This window comes from Bidens hawaiensis, unplaced genomic scaffold (assembly GCF_021521415.1).
Source record: "Bidens hawaiensis isolate Kalapana, Puna unplaced genomic scaffold, B.hawaiensis_p1.1 tig00000190_1, whole genome shotgun sequence".
NCBI classification, from domain to species: Eukaryota; Viridiplantae; Streptophyta; class Magnoliopsida; order Asterales; family Asteraceae; genus Bidens; species Bidens hawaiensis.
In genome coordinates this window covers 5,302,454-5,310,357 of record NW_027491020.1, presented here as the reverse complement: position 1 = coordinate 5,310,357, position 7,904 = coordinate 5,302,454, and positions in this window count along the sequence as shown.

Here is a 7,904-nt window from a genome sequence, read left to right as displayed (position 1 = left end):
TTGGATCCAGTAAATAAAATGAAACTGTGTGCTGTGGTAAATGGTATATTCTGGTCTTTTAAGAAACTTACTTTGTGAATGCTCTGGTAAATAATAGCATACTTGCATAATCAGTTTACACTTTCGAGAATATTATCGATCATTTGATAAATGTCATTGATGGTACTAGTATTCGATGTCTATATTAGCAGCAACAAATTAGATGTTTATTTTTTTTTCCAATTTAGCAAATCTTAGTTGTATCAGCAGACGTAAAAACAATCTTCAACCAAATTGTACTCTTTTTTGAGTCAAATCTATATTGCACCAGGTAACTTGAAAAATTATAATAGCACACGCCATTGTTTTAGTTCAAAATAGTGTATGTTTATTCTTTTTTATTTAGGCTAAACAACAGTTCACATAAAGTTAATCACTTAACACTATCATCAATCATCATATAGTGTACTAATGGCCTTTTGATTTTTTCTTTTATAAAATTTGTGTGTCATATTTAAACGGAATGAGTTGATATACAGAGTGGAAACATAGTAAAAAATATTTACTAGAGGGTGTAAACGAGCCGAGCGGAGCTAGGCTTGTTTAACTTATGAGAGCTCAATCACCTCTCATGATTGTTTTTCAAGTTTGGCTCAGACTCGGCTTGTTGTTTAAATATGTTAATTATTATTATTATTCTTATTATTATTATTCTTATATTTCATATATTAAATAAAAATATATAATTAGTCGTCTCGTTTAGGCTTTGCAGAGAGCTTGTTAAAATATAATTGAGATTTGTAAAAATCTAAAAAGCCATCATCATCCCATACACAGGCAGGCCCCAAGTATTGTCATGGAACATTGTTACAATGAGTTCCATGTGTTTAATACTGTATCATCATCCTTTCATTCATTAAACTATTTTATTGTTTTTCTAGGATATTTTATTTTATTCTCAAAGCATTTGTTTTTGTTATAATAAGTTGGTTGAAGTTATCGTTACATGATGTCGATAGGGGTGTTCGCGGTTAGGTTTAAAAATTAAAACTGTGAAACCGTCCAAGGCGGTTATCGATTTGGTTTTACGGTTGGTTTTTGGTTTTACTTTCGGTTGGTCGGTATCAAGGTTCTCACACCGTGGTGAACGTTTGGTTTGCGGTTTATATAAAAAACCAGTCGGATAAAACCGGACTGGACCGTAAGTTTTGATTATGTTTTAAATTTAAAATATATTAACTACATTTAAGTATTCATATTCAACTTAAAATTAAATTAGGCTCTTAAAAGTTACCCTGCTAACTCATAACTCATACTTTATATTAGCCTCTAATCCAAATGCCAAACCTCAATTCTCAAACCCATCTATCCAAAATGACCGAATTTTTTTTGAAAGAGGGGCTAAATTACAAGGATAAATCACTTGGGTGTTGGAAAAATATTTTTTTCAAAAGAGTGACTGTCTCCATTTGTAATGGCGGGGAGTTTTAATAATATAAGGGTGTCAATGTAAGAACTTTTAGAGGTACGAAGTATCTCCCCTCCATTATCAATGGCGGGGACTGCAAAAGTATCTCCCATCCCTTTCTAACGGAGGGGAGTCTGAAAAAGTTATCTCCCCTCCATTTGTAACGGCGGGGAGTTTGCAAAAGGTAAAGGAGACTTTTTTGAAGACAGTTATCTCTCATGTATGAACCTCATTTTAGACTTCGTTTCATGCGTTGCAAATGGAGGCAACCCCCCTTTTGAAAAAAATATTTTTCCAACCCCCAAATGATTAATCCTTGTAATTTAGCCCCCCTTTAAAAAAAAATCAAAATGACCAAGTCAAAAATTTTCAAAGAGCTGCATTTTGGTGTTACCATTTGTATTAATGGAGGCCTAAAGAAACTGAAGTAATACTTTATATAAAACTGATCACCTCCATATATAATTAATTGTTAATTATTATCATTATCCAAAACTAGAAGGTATGTCATAATATATATAATATTTTTACGTCTAGGAACTTTGAAGCATCAAAATGCACAGCTATGAAGAAACAAGTCTACATGTCGAGGTTGAAATATTAGCCATTTAGATAAACGCAGACTTGTTTCTGGTTGAGGTTAAAGAGTATGCAACTCACTTTGAAGTAGTACTTGTTTTTATTGAAAAGTTTAGTTTTGTTTTAAGACAAAACATTTTTCATATTTAGTTTGAATGACGTACTATAATTCCCAATTTTTGGTTAAATAGCATTATACTGCTAGAAATTAAAAAGCATAGCCACACAACTTAATTTACCAATAAAGTCATGTAAATATCTCATCTTCATATGTGAAATATGAACTCCTATGTGTTTGTCATATTTAGTTTAATGAGGTACTGCTAATGTAGCTAGCTAGAACCAAGTTGGTTGTATCCAGGCGTGAGAGTAAACATGTCTGATTCCAAGTCCAGCAAATTCTTGCATCTTGTTGCCATTGAAGGTGTGATACCGGCCTGTTTCGATGTAAATTGTGTACCTTCCTAAGCACTCTATTTTCTCCCACTCGTTATTATAATTCAACTTCAATACCTCCACATATTTTCCAGACTCGCCTACTATCACTAGTAAAAGTTGTTGATCATGTTCCATTAGAAAATATTCTCCTCCACGAATTCGATGTCTTGCACCTACACCTTTACCTTTCTTATAATTGCAAACTTGTGGTTTGAGTAAATTTTTAAGAGAATATACTTCACCCTTGTCACAAAGTGCATAAACATCTCCCTTGCAGAATGTTGAAAAATGGAAGCTAGGTGGAGTGTCCCCACGAAAATCGAAACCAATTTTCAGCCAGGTTTGTTTCGAGTAAATGTAAACATTTGCATCCTTACCTCTTGCTTTGAATCCAACAACCTTACAATCATTGGAAGTTGGAGGTGCTGAGAAACATAAGCTACCAAAACCTTCGGACACATCCACATATGGAAGCTCGCGGCTATCATTCATGAAAGGGTTAAAGAACACCAATGTGGAATCTTTGCCACACAACAACCAACCGAACCTAGAACAACGTATACTGCTATGACGGTTCGATCTTTTCATAAAGTACTTGTCACCAAACACCGGGTCTTTAAAAGTGATAATGCCCCGATTCTTCTCTACCACAATTAGCCATGGTGAAACTAATGAATACTTATGCAAACTCGATTTCTTGTTCCAGTGTATCAAAGGTGCTGCTAGATGACAACTTTTGCATGTAGCACGGAAGCACATGTATTCAACACCAATACAATGATGCATTATCATCTCCAGAAGATGAAACGGAAGATTAAGCAGGCGTGACTCGTTTAATTCAACCTCGTCTTTCGTAACTGATCTTACAACTATCTTATAGTCCTCCACTTCTTTTTTAGAATCAAGTGCTAACTCAGAATCTTCATGATTACCTTCTAACCTACACACGATACATATCTTTTAGGGCAATGAAACACAATGATATAACAAGACAGATAAATTAAAAAGCAATACCTGCATTCCCACAATGACATAAGGGTACTTTCTCTGTTTATCGGCAACAAGAGAACTGAAATGGGTTCATCAGGAGGGGACGACAAGCAACATTGTCCAACAGATTCCGTACGACCCAAATTCAACGGGGGGAGATTTATGATCTCAGAAGTCACTGGGTTCCAAACAGACCACATCTCCTTGCTGGAGAGAATCACCCAACCATGGAAATACCCTCAAATACGTCTTCCAAGTAACTTAGGTATTTGGCATCCATAATGACACAAATGGTCGTGTATGGTGTAAAACGTCTGGTCTCCGGTACCGTCCATGTTCTGAGCAACCAACCATGGGTAGCGTGCAGATAGTGGAGGCAATCGATTGCCACAAGCGATCGGCTTCTGCTCCATCTGATTGATAACATTTTAAACATAATTAGTGCAAGATCAGAAAGTCATGTTCAGCTTCTGCTGTATTTGATAAACAGTAACCAATGATACACGTGCTATTATGACACTCATTAAGCGTATATAATAAGTTATATAACCATCTACAAAATTTACACAATTTAATAAAAAAGATGATACAAACTCCTCTATTGTATACAATTAAAAATATATAACCTGAGACTGGCTAAGGTAGATAGACAATTGTTAAAAACTGAAATTTGACAGGTTTAAACTGAAAAAAAGTTTTGATATATCTTGGTAGAAAATTAAGGTTGGAACTTTGGTTAAAAGTCTAGAAATTAATTTATAATGTGAAAACTGTTTTTAATATATATATATCGAAAAAGATTAGCAGAACTTGGTGATGATCTTAATTAAGAAAAGATTCAAAGAAAACACTAGTTAAAAGTTTCGGGTTTTTACATCGAAACAACACATACATCGGATGCTAAAGGTGAAAATTGTGTGTATATAATTTTAAAAAGTTGCATATCAATCACGCCTGGCTAGTTAATAAACTCACTATAGTATAACTAGCATAAACAAAAGATAGAATGAAAGGAAAAAGAAAGCAAACCGAATAAAAAAAACACACACACATATATATATATATATATTTACCTGCTGCAGACGTGATTTATGTTATGTTCTAGCCTAGGTGCAATGACAAACAAGAATTAAAGGAGGGGTTTATATCGTCTGCCAGTTTGGCTTCGATTATTAACCGGCCCAATCAAATCAAAAACAGATTACTATTTTATTATTAACAAATTTTTAGACGAAAGATGACTTAATTAGTTACTATATATTGTAGTTATCTTTACTTTATTTAAAATATATATGATTTAATTATTTTTACCTTTCTTTGGGTACAACCTTTTATATCACGTTACTCCAAAACTATGCATACTAACTTTTTATATATATAAGTGACCCCAATCTTTTTAGAAAACTTAATATTTAATTCTTCAATACAAAAGGTCATACTCTTAAGCCTCATTGTACTCATTTTCTTTAAAAAAAATTAAATGAAACTAGGGATTTTTTTAATAAATTCAAACATATAGGGAACACGTCCCAATGGCATGTTGCTGCACAAACAAACCGCTGAGCGCCTCCATCCAACAGCAAACTCAATTGTTTTTTAAGTTTTATAACTTCAATTTTGTTACCCTTTTAAGAATTTCTATGGACATGAATTTGGACATCAGATCCCTCCGTACGAAACTTTAACTAAAGAGATGAAGTTAGAGGGATATATTTGAGTAGAGGTCCATGTTAACCCATAAGTCAAGTTTTTCCAACATAAGATATTGGCGTTAGATTGACAAATTGGTCTTGAGTGGTTTAAGGACTGTCGAGGTTGGTTATAGAGTATAGTGTGAAAACGGAAAACGTTTTTTTTTTTGCTTGGTTTGTTACTTGTTTAGGAAAGCGGTCAAAAAGATGCATTTGTGACTTAAGGATATCATGGTTGAAAAAAAAGACAGGTGGGGTACTAATGAGTAATGATTATATATTTTTTGTTATTGTATTTGACTATGTTTTTCATCCCAGCACAACCCGAACGACGACCGCCCCAAAAATTCTAACATGTTGGTGTAAACAAATTGTAGGATATCCGTTTGTAGAATAATAATAAAACACAATTTTTATTGTTACAAACTACAATACAATATAAATAAAGCAGTAAATTACAATACTTGGAAATGAAAGTTACAACCAATTTGACGAATATAAGGAAATGGAATATATGAAACAAGTAAAGCGGGGCTGAGGATTCGTGTTCAACATGTATCCCTTATAACAGATTGCGGGTCTCTGAAGATAATTCGTCTGTTTCCCAGGGTACAACAGTCGAAGCAGTTAGTATTGCCAGGGAGGACTGACCACCCGAATTGGAAACCGGTTTCGTCTTATAAGTTTAACCAAATAGATGAAGTTAGACTGACATATTTGAGTAGAAGAAAATCTCGAATCGGACGATGGCGTCGTCGTGAGAGTGATAACCGGGGTGCTAACAGTAGGCGACACCACCAGTATATGTAGAGCTGATGACCTCGGGATTTGTGGACCAATTTCCAGACCAGAACGTCGCCGAACTTGACGTTTTGGCGATTGTTCAGTCATTTCCGCCTTACCCTTCCTTTTACGTTAAGCAACTTGGAAACAAGCTGCCTCAACCTCAACACGTCTACCATCACCCTCGTTTCCATTGTCTCCACCATTACCATCATTACCACCAACGTTACCACCTTTTCCCTCTTCTCGTCCGGAATCCGAGTCAACGTGGATCCAACGGTCATTAGAAGGATATACATAATCTGGATTTACCAGATGACCAATCAATCCTTTGGTCCTCGGACGCCCTTCAGGCGACTGATTACGATATGTCTTCATGCGCTTCATTGTGTAGGCTGTCATGTGTTCTGGTTTCAGCACATCGTCCTCTAAGGTCTTATCAATCACGAGATCAGGAATCAGATCTTGAATAATTAACTGGACGAATCGCGAATACATCAGAAACTTGCTTCTACGATTCTTGACCAAACAATTCTCCTTGAGATGATAAAAAAATAAACTCGGAGAAATTGAACGGTTTGTTCAATACCAACGCGACGAATGAGGATTGAAGCATAATCCGACACTCATCAAAACCACCTTTTCATACCCATAGGCAGTGAATCAACACATGTAGCAAATACTTGTATGGTTCACACAAATATGCCTTGTTGTACCGGGAGCGATCCAGGTCACATGTATAAAATAATCTCCAAAATAACCGCGGATCAACGTCCGATCAAACTCACATGGATTATCCATGTTATCAACAAATATGAGAACCCGACGTATAACTCCAGGAGTAATAATGATTGGCTTCTTCTGAACTTCAGCAACAATGTGGTTCTCAGCCTCCACATATCTAGTGGTATCCCAAAACGGTCTAATCACGCTAAAATGTATGGAGACATTAGCGGATATAGCATAATTAATCCAGGACCGGCGTAAGAATGCTATGACGTCTCCACATAGATCTTGAGCAGTAAAGTTGTCTTGTAAGAACAAACATATGTTGTGCTTCTTGTCATAAGCAAATTCTGGAACAGCTAGTGCCTGTTGTTGTTGCGGTGCTTGAGGTTATACTTGCGGTTCTGCAACTTGAGCAACAAGAGCCTCTTGAACGAGAGGATTCTTGTAACGATTCCGGCAAAATCAGGTATACCCTAACCGTTATATACTATTTATGTGTTATTTAATAGTGAATATGTGAATTATGATGAGTTTATACGAGTATGTATGATTCATAGTACGAATTATACTCGATTATACAGTTAATCGTATTGGAAATACGATTAACCGATTAACGGTTATTGAAGCCCGAACGATCGGGGATTGCATTATAGACGAAATATATAATATTTAGTGATGTTTACGAAGTATTAAAGCTTCGGGATAAGTGAATTAAAGCACAGAAAAAGGATTTCGATTTAATGATACGTCGGTACGTTAAACGAAACCTTTAATACCAAACCGAGCAAGAGACGATCGATCAAGCCGAAAAAGATGCACAATTATTAATACTATGATGTTTTAAGTTAATAAATGTCATGGTTTAAGTTTTTTAATCGGTTTTATATAAATTTCATTTTTAAGCCGAAAAACGACCGTTTTAGCCTCGTTTTAAGCCGAATTATACGTTTAACCGAAAAACGAACTGAACCAGATTATCCAAAACATTATCCAGATCACGGGAATCTGAATATGTGGCTAAGATTGGAGGAGTGGGTCCCACCCCACCCTCCTTTGTTTGTTCCGATCGGAAATGGGGGTAAAACCCCTTTTCCTTGTTATTTTTTTTAAAACTCCATCAACAATCTTCATCATTTTCTCTCAATCTCAAGAGTTAAAACCCGGGTTTTGTAGCAAGAACAACGAGGTAAAGATCGAATTATGTTCGTATTCATCTTCGTTTCTCGAATCTAATTGCAAGAAAATGA